This window comes from Neomonachus schauinslandi, chromosome 12 (genome assembly GCF_002201575.2).
Source record: "Neomonachus schauinslandi chromosome 12, ASM220157v2, whole genome shotgun sequence".
Lineage (NCBI taxonomy): Eukaryota > Metazoa > Chordata > Mammalia > Carnivora > Phocidae > Neomonachus > Neomonachus schauinslandi.
In genome coordinates, this window is record NC_058414.1 from 25,279,392 (window position 1) to 25,300,679 (window position 21,288).

Consider the following 21,288-nt stretch of genomic DNA (forward strand, 5'->3'; position numbering starts at 1 on the left):
ACTTTGGGGTTAGGAGAGAGAAGTTCTCAAAGGAATGTAGAATATAAGGAAGTGGGAAATGACTTGGTGACACATTTCTCTGAGCAACCTTCTTGACCACCCCAATCTAATGTGGTTTCTTTCTTACAGTATGGTTTCTCCTTTATACCATAATACAATGTAACTCACAGTATTTGCATTACGGACCACTTTAAATCATTTCCTTTTCTGTTTCATTAACTGTAATTTAACATACTATATCTTTTAGGAGATGAAAACAATATTTTCAGGCAATATTTTAGTAATTTTGGTATTGCTTATAATATCTAGCATTAAATTCTACTAAATTCTACATGCCTATTGAAGGCATGAAAGCAGCAGAAAATTTTTCCAAGAAATTGGTAGCACCTCTACTGCAAATGTAGATAGACAGGATAACTGTGCCCAGAAATAAGGGATAAACTAAGTTCCATATTTACTTCTATTGTTCAGATAATATAAGTTAGTGAATTTGGGAACTCAAACAATGAATTACTCCCCTTAGTCATCTGTAGAGATATAAGTTATGATAAAAGTAATTTGAACACTACCATTTTTTCTCTGTCTCTTCACCAGTCTAGGAAGAATTTGATTTTTCTTACACTGTAGTAATATATTTGATTACTACACTTTGAAGTATAGAAAAACATCTAACAGACGTTCATAATCTGCAAATGCTACATTTATACCTCAGAGAATGAAAGTGAAATAGTTTAAATAAAATATTTTAAACTATATTTTAAGGTCTACTTTTGCCATTATTTATAATTAATGTATTTATTAAAAAGCAATGCAACAACTTCGCAAAATCTTTGGGAAAGAAAACAAAAGGAAAAAATACATAAAAATCCTTTTATCATATTACAATGTTAGTCACTTCTACATCTGTCTTCCAGTATTTTCTAAAATATATTTACTTTAGGGCACCTGGGTGTCTTAGTCCGTTACGCGTCTGCCTTCAGCTCAGGTCATGATCCCAGGGTCCTGGGATCGAGTCCTGCATTGGGCTCCCCCGCTCAGTGGAGAGCCTACTTCTCCCTCTCCCTCTGCTTGCCACTCACCCTGCTTGTTCTCTCTCTCTGTCTGTCAGATAAACAAATAAAATCTTTTAAAAAATAAAATAAATTTACTTTATATTAGCACATGTACCAATTATAGATATATAATCATATATTTTTAATATAATGCTTAAAATACTTTCTATGTAGCTATATAATCTTTATTATTATTATTTATAATATATGAAAGTTTAGTTAGTCATTCTCCTGTGGTTACAACCTTAACATAAATATACTTACTCAAATTGAGGTTTCTCATCATTTCTGTTTCTAATTGTGACAGTTAATATTCGCTGACAGAACAAACCTGTTTTATCTGTTGCTCTCAGTACAAGCTGGAAAACCTGGAAAAGAGTTTTTAAAAACTTTACAACATACTAATTGGTAGTACATATATATCTTTATGATATGTCTCCTGTTTGCTTTTGTTTGTTTGTTTTTCCCAATTAGCTATAGCTCTTAGTTTTTCTTACAGGCAATTAAAAGACATACAAATGCTTTCTTAGCTAACTAGATTAGTTGTATATTTCAAAATAGCTTCATTCTATATACCATTAAATTTCACTCAAAAGTATGTGTAGCTTTGTTGTATAAATACATGTAGATTAAATTGAACCAAAAAAAAAGATAATGAGTGAATTCCAGATTCAGTCATAAACTCAAAGTACAATGCACTGAAACTATTCACAATGCAGGCTATTTGATGCTAACCCATAGAAACAAGACCATGAGTTACTCTTTGGGATCAAGAACAGGAGGTAATTTCTGAAGAGTTAAGAATGTCATTGGATCTCAAATATTTTCCTCATCATCCTGTCACACATTTTACTCTTTAGATATAATTTATTCATACATATCAGCAAGTGTCCTTTTGAAAAGAACAGGAAAGAACAAAAACAAAAACAAAACACTGCTGAAGCAGTAAAATATCCACTAAAACCTTTTTAAGCAAATATTCAATAAGCCTTTACAATGTATATGAGCCCATGCCAAATGAGGGGTTGACAGTGATTGTACTTAAATCTCTTGGATGGGCACTAACATGTCAAATATAATAAAATAAATTAGTTAGTTATATAGTGGAAAAATTAAATAGGTCTTAAAGGGTGAGTAGAAGTTTGGTTGAATGTTTGTCAACACAAGCAGGGCAAGTATGGAGCTGAACTGTTAAATACGTGTCTCATACACATAATCTCCATTTTTTTCCCACTTAATTTTAACTTCATTTTGTAGTCCTCATACTCAAATTGCTTAAAACATATGTATCATTAGCTTCTCCAGCATCCTGTAACATTCAACAAATCCAAATTGATATAGAAGTCATTGGCTTTCTTCCACCATTTATGTTCTTTTACACTAGAAAGTTGATATCATCCTTAATTATTACTGCTTTCTTCTCCTAAATATCTATAAGCGGCAAATTCTCTATTTTTTTAATAAATTCATGCATTTGCCCCCTCATGGCTATTTTCTTCACCTTATGGAAAAAATACATGTGGAGGATTTCTGAAAATGGAAATATTTTAATAATAATAATAATAACAACAATATCACTTATCCCTTTATTTCTCAAATCTCACCCCTTATTTCTTTGTGGACAGATCATTTCAATAGCCCTCCAGCTACTTTCTTTCCAGTCATTTGTTCCTACTTATGCATCCTTCATTTTCTACTTAGGAAAATCTTCCCAACAATGCTTTCCTTAAATTATCTTTCTCATGGAAATATCGGAAATTGTTTTTGTTTCCTGTCATATTAGTTCCAAATTCATTTATAAGGTGTATACCTGCTTTTACCTTGGCTATCTATGTGTTTTGCCATTCTAAGTGGGGTAGAGTATGAACACTGAGTTTCAATATGAAAACTTGATTGTTTTAAGTTTCTTCCATTTCTTTGATGTTCAGAAAGATTTAACTTTTAATGATTTACTGATTTATTTTTCCCTCATTAGCAAACAATTTAAAGTCTTTTTTTTTCCCCTTTAAACTTTAGATAAATCTACAAAGTTAAGATGTGATCTCTGTTTTGAGAAACCACAAAGACTGGATCTACACTTTTGATTAACTGCACGAATTCTCATAAATGAATCACACAAAATAGTAGTCTTCTTTTATTTTTTTAATTTTTTTTAAAGATTTTATTTATTTGACAGAGAGAGAGAGAGCACAAGCAGGGGGAATAGCAGGCAGAGGGAGAGGGAGAAGCAGGCTCCCCCACAGAGCAGGGAGCCTGATATGGGGCTTGATCCCAGAACCTTAGGATCATGACCTGAGCCAAAGGCAGTTGCTTAACCAACTGAGCCACCCAGGTGTCCCATTCCTCTTCTTTTAAAATAATAATATATTTAATATTTTCAAGAAGAATTTTAAGTTTTAAAAATTCCTATTACTCTGTGTAGCATAATAAATAAATATATTAATTACATGATATCCAACATCAAAGTCTAAGGGATTTTTGCCTCTCAAGCTAACAATGCCACTTATCGAATCTACTCCAAAAAAATTTGCTCCTTTCTTTGGTCCAGATAACTGTGTCTCAGTGAAGTACTAGAAAAATAAAACATTACTCACACCTAAATAAATGAAAAGGTATTTGGAAGACCTTTAAGATACAATTATAGCGTGAATATGTAGAAAATTCCCTATTTTCACACTGATTAATTTTAGTCTTTTTTTATGATCTAGCTTGTATTCAAACCACGAGCATATACTGATACAGAATACAAGAAAAATAAGACTTGTTTAACCTACCAACACAACCAAAAGATTCTCTATATTTTTATAGAGCTGATAATACTCTACATATTTTCCCAAAAGAATTTTAAAAAATTAATTCTGATTCTATAAAATAATACAACTCTGAAAGAATGTACAAAATTAACTCGTCACTAAGTTTGAATTTTAAGAAACAAAACAAAAATTATGATAGAAACCAACTTCACATATTAATATGGTTGAATATGCAGTTTGTAATTTATTTTACTTCTTGATTCCAATTTTTATTTATGTGCCACCACCTCTGAGAAGAGATGAGAGTAGATAAGTCTATTCTCAAAAGCATCTGAAAAAATTAGTTTGAAATGAGGTCAAATTTGATTAAAGAAAAATGTGATTATGTCTGTGTATTTTTTCTAAATCTAAGGATCTATCCTCTATCTTGTAACTACTTCCCAAAACACTAAATTTTAAAACAATCACTTGTTGGGTCCCTATCCTTTCCCTGCAAATGACAGACTGGTAATAACAATTTTCAACTAAATCATAGGTATTTCTTTAATCTATTAGAAAGACTTACCATCTAATAGGAAAGGTCTCATATTTCTTAAAAATTTTGTATTAATTTCGTATTGGCTGGTTTGCAACAAAATATTTTTGAGCAGGAATTTTGAGTACTTTGACAATTGCCTATATAACACCAAAGGTTAACTGCGTAAATCAAAGGCAAGAGAGATTAAGTAACTTCCCCGGATTACACTGCTAGTTTGTGTTAAAGCCATGAATTGACCCAAGTCACATGATAGCTCCATTACTTCACCCCCATTTAGTGCTCCATTCCTCCATACTGTGAGTTACTAAATTAGAACTAGTAAACGCTTTCAATACATGTTTGAAAAGAACAGCTGCAGAGCAAGCATGCTGGCTTAGTCCAATGTACCACTAAATACTCCACAAGAGCTTTATAGGTTCTTTTCATTTTGCCAAGCCTCTAAAGACTTTACAACCATGAATCAATTATGAGAAAAGCAAGTCTCTTACAGTTAGATATCTAGTAATTAGGATACTGAAACATCAAAAAATATAATCACATTCACATGTGTCATTGAAATAGCTAGAAAAGTGAAACAGTTCTGAATAGAATCCAGAAGGCAAAGCCCCAGTTTCGGCTCAGCATTGACATCTTCTTCTCAGCTGCCCACCTCTATTAAAAGTCATATGATTTTCTTGTACAAATCAAGGAAATGTCTTCTAAAAATGCTATTTCCAACATTAACACAAACATGGCATTATAATGGTTGTCAACTTCATTATATTCTTTAATTATCAATTAAATATGTTAACTACTCTTGAAAAATGAAGCATAGTCCTGTATCCCAAAGCAATATATGCATCTCACACAATGATCACCACCTACCATCAATCTATCACCATTTGAAGAGTCCTGATCGGTGGCTGTCACTCTATAAATGGACTAAAATAATAGATAATCCTCATCAATTTCTAAGGCAGCTGTGAAGCAAAAAATCAACATGTATAAACATTAAAGTATACTATGACTTCATTAGCCCTTTGTATAATAAAAACAGAACAATATTAACTTTGGGTTGGATGGTAGGGCTGGGATAATATTTTAAGATGTATATTTGTTTTCTTATCCCCTCCCCCCTTTGGCTTCTATCATCTTTCCTATCCCTACAGAGTGCCTTTCCTTACTTAAAGTCACTGACTATGACAACTATAGCTTAAAGAAAAAGAGCATGACATATATGCTGAAAGACTGTCCTGTACTCCAATTTCTGGTAGAGCCATTCATGGAGGAACTCTTTCTTATAAAAACACATTTGTAGAGAACTGAACTCCATCCCTCACATCCCTTCTAACATCTCCCCATAGTTTTAACCATGGGTAAAAAACTGAACTACAATACAACATAGATAGAGTGACTCTAAGAAATACTCGAGTGAATTGTTTATTAGTTTCTTGGGGGTTTGTATGTCTCTTAATGTGTGCACATGTGTATGTGTGTGTGTGTGTTTAATCACATGCATGTTTAACCACAGCCCATGGAATATCAGTTAGAAATGAAGTTTAATTCAAGTTTTGAAATAAGACATTTAAAATTTTTCTATTTCTTGCAGACATACATTTGTGGACCCAATTTATACATTATAATAAATTTAAATTTTAATAAGTTGCCCAGCTCAATTAATAAATCTTTGTTTTTCTTTTAAAGATTTTATTTATTTATTTGAGAGAGAGAGAATGAGAGACAGAGAGCATGAGAGGGAGGAGGGTCAGAGGGAGAAGCAGACTCCCTGCCGAGCAGGGAGCCCGATGCGGGACTCGATCCCGGGACTCCAGGATCATGACCTGAGCCGAAGGCAGTCGCTTAACCAACTGAGCCACCCAGGCGCCCCCATAATAAATCTTTGTTTTTCTAATGTAATTACATTTAAAGTTAAATGATCAGGAGATTTGGGGGTAAATAAAGATAATAAGATAAGAAAGTGAACAGTAACTTCCTAGAAGCATGTCTCCTAATAGCTTCTCCAGAAACAAAACAGAAAAAAGAAGAAATAAGATTACACAGAAGCCTTCCCTCAGAGTAAAGACATAACATGACCAAACTTCATAATAATTTTAAGTAAAATTAAAAAAAAAAAAGAAAAGAAACAGGTTCAACAAGTCCTGGCAAATACAGGCATACCTTGTTTGGTTGTGCTTTACTTTATTGTGCTTTCTAGAAATTGCATTTTGCAGATATTGCATTTTTGGCAAATTGAACATTTGGGGAAACCCCGTGTCAAGCAAGTCTATTGGCACTATTTTTCCAACAGCACATGCTCATTGTCTCTGTGTGTCACAATTTGGTAAGTCTCACAATCTTTTGAACTTATTATTATTATATTTGTTATGGTACTCTGTGATCAGTTGTCTTTGCTATCACTATTGTAATTGTTTTGAGGTGCCTCACCCATATAAGGTGGTGAACTTAATTAATAAATGTTGTATGTGTTCTGACTAGTCCACCAACTAGGCATTCTCTCATCTTTTTCCTTCTCCTCAGTCCTTCCTTTTCCTTGAGAAACAATCATTTTGAAATTAGGGCAGTTAGTAACTCTACAATGGCCTTTAAATGTTCAAGTGAAAGGAACAGTCACATGTCTCTCACTCTAAGACAAAAGCTAGAAATGATTAAGCTTAGTGAGGAAGGCATATCAAAATCCAAAATAGGTTGAAGTGAGGCCTTTTGTGCAAAGTTAACCAAGATGTTCAGTGTAAAGAAAAGTTCTTGAACGAAATTAAAACTGCTACTTCAGTAAACACACAAATGATAAGAAAGCAAAATGGCTCTATTCCTGATAGGGAGAAAGTTTCAGTAGTCTGGCTAGAAGACCAAGCCAGCCCCAACATTTCCTTAAGCCAAAGCCTAATCCAGAGTAAGACTCTTAACTCTCTTCAATTTTATGAGGGCCAAGAGAGGTGAAGAAGATGTAAAAGTTGGAAGGTAGCCCAGGTTGGTTCATGAAGTTTAAGGAAAGAAACAATTTCTATAACATGAAAGTGCAGGGTGAAGCAGTAAGTCCTAATGTAGAACCTGCAACAAGTTATCCAAAAAATTTAACTAGGATAATCAATGAAGGTGGTTATACTAAAAAACAGATCTTCTTTGTATACAGAATAACCTTCTATTGTAGAAGACGTCATCTAGGATTTAAATAGCTAGAAAAGAAAAGTCAGTGCCTGGCTTTGAAACTTTGAAGGACAGGCTGACTCTCATCAGGAGCTAAGGCAGCTGGTGACTTTAAGTTGAAGCCAGTGCACATTGACCTGAAAATCCTCAAGCCCTTAAGAATTATGCTAAACCTACTCTGCCTCTGCTGTATCAATGGAACAACAAAGCCTGGATGACAGCAAATCTGTTTATAACACAATTTACTGAACACTGAAGTCCACTGTTGAGAACTACTACTCAGAAAAAAAGATCCCTTTCAAAATGTGACTGCTCATTGACAATGCACCTGGTCACCCAAGAGCTCCGATAGAGATGGACAAGATGAATGTTGTTTTCATGCCTGCTAACACAACATCCATTCTGCAGCCCATGGATTGAGGAGTAATTTTGACTTTCATGTGTTATTATTTAAGAAATATATGTTGTAAGGCTGCCATGGATAGTGATTCCTCTGATGGTTTTGAGCTAGAAATATGCTGTATCTGTTAACTTGTTTTTTTCCTCAAATAATCAGAAAATTGACTGAAAAGGTTTTTTGTCAATGGTTAGAGTCAGCTTTTGGACATTTCGTAAGTATAAGCCTGAAATATTGATTGTAAAAAAATTAATAGAGGAATAAATGTCTTGGACCCTTAATTATCTTAAGCAAGTCTCTGTTATATTTATTTTTCACCTTTCTACATTTATTTTAAACCTTGCCCTTTTACCCCCTACCTTTTACCCCTTCCCTTTATGTCACTTCCCATAGGAGAGCTCCCTTCTTACTGCACAGAGTAAATGAAAACTATTAGGCTAGTAATAGCTCACCTTTTTCTCACAAGATCTATAACCCCAATTGCATCTGCAATTTTCCCCCTCCTTTTAGAGTAAAAGGAAGGATCTTCTTATCATTAATGATAATCCCTGTCCACTGGGAGGTATCTTCCCTTCTACTCTCTCAGGAACTTGACTTTAAATTTAGTTACCTTCCATTTTCAAATACTCCTATACTACTGTCTACTTTCTATTAGCATTTAAACATAATCAAATCTCTTCCATTAAAAAAAAGCACCCTAGCTCCAAGTATACTTTAATTATGGCTCTGTCACTTTCATACCCTTCAGGTCCAGAGTTTTGTATATTTCTTAACTTCTGGTTCAGTCTTTAGTCCACTCTACTAGAGGTTATTGCCCAAACACCAAAACTTTCCCCAAAAGTTCATCAAAGTCCTATATGCTGCCAAACCCAATCAACACTCAGTGTTCATCTTATTTTACTTCTCTTCAGCATTTAGAGTTGACTCGTGCTTTTTCTCTTGGCAGAAAAAGATTATTGCAAATCTATAGGGTTCACTCTAAAACTTCTAAGTACCTCTGGAACAATTGCCTGGGAAAATCAAACTTGGCAAAGTTCCTGAACAGCCATTAAGTTCTCATATCAGACAAAATCCTTATTACAGCTTTTCAAATCCTAACCAACAACTGTTTAATAATCTGCAGTCTTCTCTACCTACCACCCTATTCTGTCATCCCTGAGTATACACCTTCTACCACCTCCAATTGGGACAGAGCCAGCACTAGGAATGAAAAACAGGACAGTGACACAGAAGAGAGCTAAGAGCTCAGGAGAGCTTGAAGAGATGACTTGGAGTCTTTCTCCTTGATCAAGAGAGAAAGAAAGAAAAAAATATGAAAAGATTCTTGTTACTTATTCATATCCATAGCCAGTATCATTTTGAATGTCTGTATGTGTGTGTGTGTGCGTGTGTGTTTGCTTTGAAAAATAACTGTACATGGTTATCAGAGAACACTGCCTTTTTAATAGTGAAAATTGGAAAAAAAGTACTTTTATATCAACATAATAAACATTACATTTTAATGTAATCGGTGTAATCAGCTTTTAAGAAAATGAATGTGATATTTGAGCACAGTATAATAGAGATACGTATAGAAAATCCAAGTTTATTTTTATAATGGATTTAAAAGGTACTTAATATAGCAGTTTAATTAAATGCCTATTTAGTTTTGGTTTATATAGTTTATATTATTATTAATGGTAATTTAAATTTCTTTTATATTTTTAAAAGAAATTTATAGTTTATATTTATGATTTTTCAAATCAAGGATACTAATGCATGTTTTCAAAGTACTATATTTCAATTGCAATGATAAAGAAATTCTCATTCCTCACACACCGAAATAAACTGGGACCCTCAATTCACTAGTACTTTTTTAGAGATTAAAGTTGCCAGTACATGGGCGCCTGGGTGGCTCAGACAGTTAAGCGTCTGCCTTCGGCTCAGGTCATGATCCCAGGGTTCTGGGATCGAGCCCCACATCGGGCTCCCTGCTCAGTTTGGGAGCCTGCTTCTCCCATTCCCTCTGCTACTCCCCCTGCTTATGATCTTTCTCTCTGTCAAATAAATAAATAAAATATTTTATTTAAGTTGCCAGTACAGTCTCAAAGGAAGAAACTTAATGCTTCAAAGCATTTTGAATTTGTTAAATACAAAAATAAATTGAGAATGCAAATATAGACATATAAATATTTGTAAGATAGGTGAATAGATTAGATTCATAAATGATTGATTCCATCTGGGTTTTAAATGCCCAGTCAAATGGATTCTCCCCACTTGTTTGTAAAGTTACATAAGAGTCTCACTTTAAAACCAAATACACCAGACAAAACTGTTTCAATCCAATGTAGTTCTGCCACTGCCTTCTCTCCTGTATCATATGCAAATTTCTTAAAATTTCTTAAAAACATGGTTTCTATTTTCACAATCTCACTCCTCAATCTGCTCCATTCTGGCTTCCACCCTTACAACACCAATAAACTAGTTCTCAGGCTCACTACTTATCATTTACCCCCATATCACTTAGTAAATGCAATGGACATTTTAATACCTCATTTTACTTGGTTGTGGAATTCCAGTCTACTAACCACTGGCACTCTCTTCCTTGGTGATTCAGGGCATAACTCTCTTTTTCTACCACCACTTTAGCTGCTCCTTAGTTTTCTTGGCAGGCTGGGCTTCTTCCCCACGTCATTAAGTGTAGGAGTACCTCAATATTTGGCCTTTTGTCCTCCTTTCTTCTAATTCTCTACTCTCTGAGTAATCTCATCCAAGTCCATGGTTTCAATTACAAAACATTTATAGCCCTAGGCAGGACCTCTGAGTTCAACTGCTTATTTAAATCTCTCCTTTGTTATAACAAAGGCATATCAAACGTGACATGTTCAAAAGTGAACTCATAATTTTTCTCTCCAAATGTGGTCTATTTCTAGATTTTCCTATCTTAACTGAGGATCTCCAAACCAGTATGCAAATCAGAAACTAAGAGTTTTCCTCTCTTCCTTTATAATTAATTCAATACCAGATTAATTTACTATTTAAGTATCTCAATACTATTCTTTTATTTTTATCTCCATCACCTTGTTAGGCTGGATTACTGAAATAACCTGATAACTGGTCTTTCTCTACTCCAAGGATCTTCAAACTGCTGCCCATGAGCCAAATCTAGACTGTTGCCTGTTTTTGTATGGTCTAAGAGCTAAGAATGTTTTTGTACATTTTTAAATGGTTAAAAAAATCAAAAGAAAGAATAATATTTTGTGACATGTTAAATTTATATGGAATCCAAATTTCAGTATTTATAAAGTGTTAACAGAACACGTACATATCCACTTGTTTATGTAGTATCTGTTCCTGCATTCTTGCTGTGCTGGTGGAGTTGAGTAATGGAGATAGAGACCATATATGGGGCTTTCATAACTTAATATACTATAAATTGCAGTAATCAAGTTATTACAGCATGCTGAGTACCATGTCATTTTTTATTACAATGCCTACCCATCATGGCCAAACGAGAAAAGAAGGGAAATGTGGACTTTGAATGGCCACACTTTTAGGCATGTTAGAGTGTGGATTACTTTGTTATTGAACTATGTGGTAAAGCATTGTGTTTATTATACAAAGGCACTATAGCTGTGATAAAAGAATATGATATACATCAGAATTATAAGACTAAGCACTCATCACAATATTCCCATTTGACAGGAAAACAAATGGCCAGAAAAAAAATAAAAAATGTAAAAAAGAAAAAAAAAAACATGATGATGGACTATATTCACAAATATAAATCAAAATGAGGCTATAACCAAGATAAGATTCTTAGTGGTTCATGTGTTAGCCAAGCAAGGAAAACCATTCAATGATGTTCAGTTACTTAACCCCTCCATCCAATAAAAGGAAATTCTATCCTCCCAAAGGGAAAATCCATTATTTTATATTTTATATTTTTATAGAGGAGACTTCTATAAAAATTCTAACCTATTGTTAGTTACTATTATTGTTGTATTTTTAAAAACTTGTCAATAGAAATTTGTTCCCTCCATTGTTATATAAATACTACATAAATAATATTCTTGATTTTTCCTTTCAGCTTTCAAAACCCCAAATATTTACCAGCTGACCCTTTACAACATCTGTTGATACCTCTTCTACCTTTGTCATCTTTAAGTCTTTCTCTACACTCAACAGGAAGAATCTATTTAAAACACCTATCTGCCTAAAATATTATGAATGATTCCTTCTACCCTTAAGGCAAAGACCAAAATTCTTAAAATACCTGCATTACCTTTCAATAATCATTTTGTATTCTCCTTTTCAATCACACCAGAATTTCTCTCTTTTTTTTTTAAGATTTTATTTACTTATTTGAGAGAGAGAGCACTAGCAAGGAGGAGGGGCGGGGAGGAGGGACAAGGAGAAGCAGACTCCCCAGTGAGCAGGGATGCCCAATGTGGGGCTCAATCCCAGGACTCTGAGATCATGACCTGAGCCAAAGGCAGATGCTTAACTACCTGAGCCACCCAGGCACCCCAATCACACTAGACTCAATTCTTACTCACCATGCTCTACACTGTCTTAAGACATTTGTACATATGGATTCTTCTACATGAAATACTGTCCCTTCTCTTCTTGCTCATTTACTCATACTAGAGTTTGGATTTAAAGTAAATTGTCAATTATTTAGAGAAAGTTTCCCTTATGTCTCTGACTTGGTCAACTCCTACAAAGCAAACACATACATTATTTGCTTTCACAACATGAAACCTTTGTGCTATAGGATATTAAAAATAAATTGCTTGCTGTGGCAATTTCAGAGGTAATGGCTTAAATTTATATATTAAATTGCAAAGCCTTTTATTTTTGTCTCTTCTGCCTCACTTTTCTTACAAGTCTTTTGAAGAATCTCTATTGCTGTTTTTAATGTATTTGCTCTCTAACGTCAACATCCATAAGAATTACTACGTGGTAATCTCTTTTTCCTAACTATTTCATAGAGAAGTTATATATTTTCTTATATACATGAATATCACGGATAATTTTTTATATTTATATAAACACATTATATATATATAATAAAAGTCATTGCAACAACTCCAGCTGGAGAAATATGCCTGCCCTCTTTCATTATATGTAGTTGTTGAAAGTAAACTATAGGAAAATAATATATCATACCTGTGCCTGAGGAAAACTGGGGATCAGCAGTGTAGTCTGGAGGTTTTGGAAAGTCAATGATATTAATGGTCAAAACATGTCTCAAGATCCCTCCATTATCAACTATCAGTAAAAACCTTCTGAGATCAGTTTCATAATTAAACATCTTGGTAGAACCTAGTTAAGAGATAATACATAAATTATAATGACCATAAGTATATAGTACCATACCTGAGACGAGAGATTTTAGAATTACATTTTTAACTCTTTTATTTTATGAAGAACCTAAATGGGAAATGACATGGAGAACGGAGATGGGAAAACTGGAAGAATATAGTGTCATAGGAATCAAAGGATAAGGGTGTTTCAAAAATTATGGAATTTTACTAAATGTTCTAAATGTTAAAGAGATAGTATATGAGACGGGGGCCAAAATATGGTATTGTACTTAACAATAAAGAAGATTGTTACGTATGGTGACATATCTTGGTGGAGTGATCTGTCAACATTCATACTGAACTTTATTTAAGAATAAACAGAAGATACAGAAGTGGAAAAAGTTGTATAGAGAATTCTTTAAAAATTTGGCCACTTAAAGGAGAAGTGAGACATTCTATAAAAGGTCAAAAGGAAGACAGTAAAAGGAGAAGGATGTCGGTCAAAAGTGAATTTTGTCAAAGGTAGGAAAGGCTCAATTGACTACTTAATAGAAGGGAACCAGCAGAGAAAAAGATAAAATATAGGGATAAGGGTATAAACAGTGCAGCAAGATCTCTGAAAGGGGGAAAAAAATAGGACTCAGAACTAAGTTGAAGGGAATGGGAGTCGATGAAAGAAAGCAGACATCTTTTGTGACAAGAAAACAAAAAGAAGGGGTAAATCACAAAGAACCACTGTCTAGGTAACAGCAGAAGGAAATTCCTGCCTGATTGCTTATATTTTTCCTCAAATATGTGAGTTGATCATTTGAAAAGAGAAAGGATTTTAGGTGAGTAGGAAATTTGAGATGAGACTGGAGAAAATTTTAAATATCACTTGGCAAATGAAAGAGTGATCTAACTAGAGAAATTGTGAACGATTCCCAGAAAGTATAAAGGGCCAAATAAAATTTAGAATTAACATGCTGGTTCATGTGATTTTTCCCTAACATTCCTCATCAGACCAGGTATAGCAGGAAATAACTGTTGGATTTATCTCACACTGGAGTTTTCCCAGGGAAAAGTTATAGAAGAACAACAAGGCAAATTACCTGAGCATATTGTCAAGGAAGGTTTGAAAGATTACCATAATGCTAGATAGAGAAGTAAAGAGAAGAGGTGAGTGATAGAAAGAAAATAAATCAGTGGATTTGTGGCCATTGTGATGCTGACTGAACAATATAGTGGGGACAAGAATAAAAGAGCTGAAAAGAGCATAGGAGATGAAGAGTGCAGAAATGGAATTGTTTTGGGTGCTGTTTATGTTTTGGCTGCAGCCACGGGAGTGTGTGGATGGACGTAGATTTTAAACACACAGGGATTTAGGTTTAGGAATATACACTAGGGAAGGTCAACGGATTGAGTGTGTGGCGTGCTGGATGGGCATAATGTGAATATTGAAGTAACCTCAGAGATGGTGGCAAGACTTGAAATAGGGAGAAACACTGTGAGTGATGTATTCAAGTGCCTGGGGCTTGAGGGGGAGAGATTAGTCTATTTGGTAAAGAGCCAAATATCCTGAGCTCCAAAAGAGCAAGGGATTTTCCAAGAAGGATTGGGGTAATGGTCAGGGATCAGCTTGGGAAGTGAGAAGAATGCTGACTTCCCACTTCCTGACCCAGAGATATGAGATGTGTGGGTGAATGATTAACATCAGCTTGAGGCATGCTGTGGTTGTCTCATAAGAACAACAAATTTCAGTTAAAGCAAGAGATAGAGAAATGTCACAAAAGAAGTTGACAAAGTAAGCAATATATGTATGTGCGTGTGTAAGTATTTATGTATTTGCCACATACCAGGGATTTCTCAGACCATAATTGAAAGGTATGAGAATGCAGGAAGAATGTGAAGTTAGGTTAGGGGAGAGGAAGCGTGGAGCAGAATGGGGATGAGGATAGTAGAAGAGGATAAATTCATATTTGCAGGAGCTTTCACCTTAGGCAATTACTAAGGGTAACAGGGAAATGAGAAACAGGGAATTTAAGGGGGCACACATTGTCCATATAATTAGATTCAGATATTTTCATATTATTAAGGAAGTGGTATGCAAAGAGGATGGGGAATTCTTCTGGGATTCAAGCCAAGGTCTGTGGTCACACTCCCAACGGAGGTACAGTAGGAAAAAAAAGCCTTAGGTCCAAACAGCAGGTGATTAGGGAGCCTGAGAAGGTGGTCATTACTGCAGTCTGACTACAAGGAATCAGAAACTGTCCTACCAAAGGAAGTCTTCCAGTATCTTGACCTTCACCAGGAGAAAACAGAGGGTCTAGAGATATTCAGATATTATTTGGAATTTGGAGATTTAGAGCACAGTCCTAGTAACAGGAAGGGCAGCTGTTGAGCCAACAGAGCCTAGATCTCTGTGGAAAGGGGCTGGGCTTCTCAGAGTAGGGGACTGTGCTGAGCCATAAGCAAGCATTCAAGTCAAGTGTCACTGAGCTGCGAGTAAGACAAAAAAACTGTCTATTCCTGTTTCAAAACCACTTTCTTAAATTTATAAAAATCCTGTCAGGCAGTATGTTAACATTTTCTGAGCATACTATGCAAGTACTCGCATGAACATTATGACAGCTCTCTAAAATGTAGATAACCACTATATTATCTTAGGTCTCATTTTAAAATTAACATCTAATTAATTGTATGTAATTCTAGAAATCATAACCTGAGTAAAAAGCACCCTGGTAAGAAAATCTTTGGTTCCTATTTCAGAGGCATTCAGAAACATAATTTGTATTTGCAATTGTCCCTGGCTGGATTGATTGTAAAAACAAAGGTTTTTTGAATTTTGGTTTTAATTGAGAAACACTTTCTTTGAACCTACTGAGGACCTACTGTGCAAACCACCTGGCTAGGCACAGGTGCTGTAGAGAGTGCAGAGCACAGAACATACTATCTGCCTTAACTGACTAATTGATTAGTTCTTCCTTTTTTGGAAAAAATTCAATTGGCCAGATTTTTTTAAAAATTATTTTTCTCAAAATTAGTACAAAAATATGTATTTTGGATCATCTTTCCTATTATTCAAAGGACATTTTTTCTCTGAAAATAATAGGGTGACTCTCATGCCAAATTAACAAACACAATATTTATTTTTTCAAGAAACATTTGTGGCAACATTAGGATATTAGGAATGCGGGGCAGGGTAGTAATGGGAAGCCCCTTTGGAAATTATATGTTTACTTCACTATCTGCAACAGGTTTTAACCAAGAAATCTAGTATAACATTTAGATTTAATTAAATATGTCTGAAGTCTGAATCTTAAAAGTAGTAAGTAATAAAATACATAAAAATATAAATGCTAAAATTTACTTACTTGCAGGGCGCCTGGGTGGCTCAGTTGGTTAAGCGACTGCCTTCGGCTCAGGTCATGATCCCAGGGTCCTGGGATCGAGTCCCGCATAGGGCTCTCTGCTCCTTGGGAGCCTGCTTCTCCCTCTGTCTCTCATGAATAAATAAATAAAATCTTAAAATTTACTTACTTGCAGTATGATGAAATCCTTTATTTTACTCAGAAAGTTGTGGACATCTGCTTTTCCAGCTACATCCTTATCATAAACTTAGTTGTGTCTCAGGAAGTATATTTTCAGGCAAATTAACTGGGTTAATTAACATCTGAATTTCTGCTTCAGTGTGTGTAAACACTGCAGAGGTAACATAGAGAGTTTTAAGTAACTCCAAGTTAAAATATAAAAATAATTTGCGATTGTCCCTATAAATTACATTGATAAAATTGTCACTTTGAAAAAAGTTCTATCTAAAATTGAGTCAATTTTTTTTTCTTAACTCCTATTTCAATGTTTTCCTGTGTTGTGCTCTACAGAACAAACTTGAAAGAAAAAAAATAAGTTGGCATCCCACCTTTACTTCACCTTTATTTCATTCCCTCATTAATAATGCTATAGAGAATGTTAAAAGCCAGTTTAATTAACTTCTCACTTTCATTTATTGATCATTTCAGTCAAATCATTTTGCATGTTCATATAAGCTATATTTTTCATGTAAAAGCTTGTATTATAATTTAAAATGCTAGTTGAAAAAATTAGTGAAACATTTTTGCATTAATTAATTATTATTATTTTAATTAGAAAGAACAGAACTCTGTTTTGGTCAAGTTGTGACTCACTGCAAATTGCATTATGGTGCACCTCCAGAGAGAAAAGCACACATAAGCTTATCCTGTAACTCATTCCCAGAGTCTGCAGTCTGATTAAGAGGCAATATAAACAATGTGAAACTGGCCAATATTAAAAAATAGTCCTAAGTTAATCAATATTTCACATAATACAGCAAAATTTTTATATAGCAAATTACTCTAAGAGGACCCTGAAGGAAGAAAAAATACCAAAAGTAGAGTCCTTTTTGAAATAATTTAAGATTAAGCTGAGTTTTTGTTCTTTGCACGTGCACACACACACGAAGAGAGTGAGAATGAGAGAATAAGAGAGAATAATATTCAATAAAAGGATCTCATCAGGCATCAAATTCCTTAACTAACACTTAAATTTCTTAAAAGCTAAAAAGCCCCAAAAGTTAAACAAACCTTGAAATGTTCATATCTAGACCAGCTTCCCAATTTCCTAGTAATGCCTGCTAACAAATGCAAGGCTTTGGCTATTTATACAAATTCAGTCCTTACTCAGATTAAACCAACAGGTCAATAAATTGTTACTCAACATTGTAAAAAGCCAACTGTTTTATTCTGTTTAATTGAATGATTATGCACATAGGTGATATTTCAGCTTTTGTGTCTGTTTCCCATATGCATCTGGTGAGAAGATTATCAGCAAAGCAAGGATCATTATATAACATCAATTTAAATTATAAGTATTTAGAGCTGATGTGGGGTATACTATGGAGAATATTTGGCAAGCAGTCCAGGTGATTTGCTCTTTAGCCCTTATTTACCTAATAGAAGCTGCTCTATAATATGATAAAGAGTTATTTCTAACATGAGTCCACAACTGTAAACCCTAAGATGATTCAGTCAACATATATTTTTGAGTGTCACTAGCTGTAGACTCACTACTCTGTCATGTCTGAGGAGATACAGAGATAAAAACCATTCTTATGTAGTTTGTAAAACTAGGAAAAATAATGGATGGATAAAAATAATTACACTGCTGCAAAGTGACTGAGAAGTTTCAGTAAGAGAATGTGAAATTTTAGGAGAAAGAAGAGACACTTCCAAAAAGAGGAAAAGAGAGAAACCTTTAAGGAGAAGGTAGCTTCTATAAAATGAAGTTTTAAAGCACCTAAGTCTTTTGATTACAGAATCTTATCAGTTAAAATGGCTTTCAGTAGGTATCTCCCAATATACAGCTATATATTTTTAAATTATTCATACGTAATATGGCATAATATAGTATATGCTCATAAAATATAAACAAAAATTGGAATAAACTTAAAAGAGCAATGTGAGGATGGAAAATATTCTGTCACATTATGTTATGCATACTGCATTATAATTATTACAAATACACTACAATAAAGTGTTTAAATGTCTTTCTTTGAAATATTATAAATGATATGTTATATGGTGCTTAGTGTTATTTAATTATATTCCATAATGAGATGAATAATCAGCTGAAGATAAACAAATGTCTTTAAAAACTCATTTTATCTTTTTAAAGATTTATTTATTTATTTATTTATTTATTGGGGGGGGCAGGGGCGGAGGGAAAGAGAAAATCTCAAGCCGACTCCTTGCTGAGCATGGAGCCAGACAGATGTGGGGCTCGATCTTATCACCCTGAGATCATGACCTGAGAGGAAACCAAGAGCTGGTGCTTAAACTACTGAGCCACTCAGGTTCCCCAAAACTTTTATTAGTCATACAAGAATAATTTTATATACTAGTCTCTTAACAATTATATTTCATATAAGTTATTTAAATAGAGTATATTATTTAAAAATACAGTGAGGACAACTATGTTTCATTATTATTAATCCAATTTTTATATTATGTGTATAATATGTTCATAGCCAGGGACAAAGTTCAGTTTACGTCCACCCTTGGTTTGCTGTTAAAGATGGAAAAGATCCTAAAGATCCTTCACAAATACGTGAACTAAACGGAGGAAGTACATCATTTTGTACTTAATAATCATAAACTCATTTTTCAGTTTTACTGACCAATACTGCAAAGCATTGAGTATTGATAGCTATCAGTATTCCTAGTTCTTGATGTCAGTCAGATTTTATTTCAAACTAATTGGAAGGTATTACATTTTACATATTTAATCAGTTAGTTTAAAATCTACTGAGGGCGCCTGGGTGGCTCAGTTGGTTAAGCGACTGCCTTCGGCTCAGGTCATGATCCCAGGGTCCTGGGATCGAGTCCCGCATAGGGCTCTCTGCTCCTTGGGAGCCTGCTTCTCCCTCTGACCCTCCCCCCCTCATGTGCTCTCTCTCTCTCATTCTCTCTCTCAAATAAATAAATAAAATCTTTAAAAAAAATAAAATAAAAAAATAAATTAAAAAAAATAAAATCTACTGAGACTTTTCATGTGGAAGATTTTTAAACTGGTCAGAAAATTCAGTTTCCCAGTACAAGTGGGCTGACATAAGAGTTTTTATAGGTGACACACTTGCAGTGGTTTGAATCATACAACGATGGAAACATTTTGTAATCCGTCTCTCCATGAAGTGAGTTTTTTCAGAAAGCAGTTGCTTTCTTATTCATCGTTAAATGTCACATTAATCTTTAAGGGACTGATACACTACTTCCATGAAGCACTTGCATATTATAGAAATAGTAAACAAATTTGGAAGACTTGTCCTTTGGTAAGGGAAAATATGTGATTCATCCATAAATTTGACAATTCTTTTTTTTTTAAAGATTTTATTTATTTATTTGAGAGAGAGAATGAGATAGAGAGAGCATGAGAGGGAAGAGGGTCAGAGGGAGAAGCAGACCCCCCGCTGAGCAGGGAGCCCAATGCGGGACTCGATCCCGGGACTCCAGGATCATGACCCGAGCGGAAGGCAGTCACTTAACCAACTGAGCCACCCAGGCGCCCAAATTTGACAATTCTTTAATTAAACTCTGTGCTATTTAATAACAAGTAAATATTTATAGTAAAAATATTTTTATTATCATTGCCTACCTTTTTTACAAAACGTTATGATTCTTTTTTTTTTTTAAAGATTTTATTTATTTATTTGAGAGAGCGAGAATGAGAGAGAGTACATGAGAGGGGGGAGGGTCAGAGGGAGAAGCAGACTCCCTGCTGAGCAGGGAGCCCGATGCGGGACTCGATCCCGGGACTCCAGGATCATGACCTGAGCCAAAGGCAGTTGCTTGACCAACTGAGCCACCCAGGCGCCCCAAAACGTTATGATTTTTAAAGATCAGTTTCCTCATCCCAACCCCTGAGTAGCCACTTTAACGATTACTTTCCACTTGTTTGCTTAAACTTCTCCATCTTTGGGGCACCTGGGTGGCTCAGTCGGTTAAACAGCTACCTTCAGCTCAGGTCATGATCTCAGGGTCCTGGGATCTAACCCCACATAGGCTCCCTGCTCAGCAGGGAATCTGCTTCTCCCTCTCTCTTTGACGCTACTCCCTGCTTGTGCTCTGTCTCAAATATGTAAATAAAATCTTAAAAAAAACCCCAACTTTTCCACTTTGATGCAATCCTTTGTCTATGAATAATACAAATGAATGTATTTCACATATTCTATTTCTATAAAATAATTCTTGAATCCTTTGTTTATTTTTAATACAAAACAGCCATTTTCTCAGATAGTATCCTTAGATTTTTTTCCTCATTAATTTTCTTTTCCTTAGTCTTTTTTTTTTTTTTATGAGAGCCCTTTTTCTTTAGAGAACTTTTCCTTTAGTGGTTCAAGAAGAGTGATTCTTCAGCCTTTTCTGTATCAAAATAGAATTTGTCAAATACTATCAGCTAAGGCATGTTTAAGACCTGCACTTTCATCCAACCATAGTGCATACCTCTCATACTAGATTATTAGTTCTAATGGTTTTTTCTAAAATCTCTAACATTTTTCTGTATCTCCCCAAATAATAACAATTATTATTTCACAAGAGCTCTTTTAACCATTTTTCTACTGTAT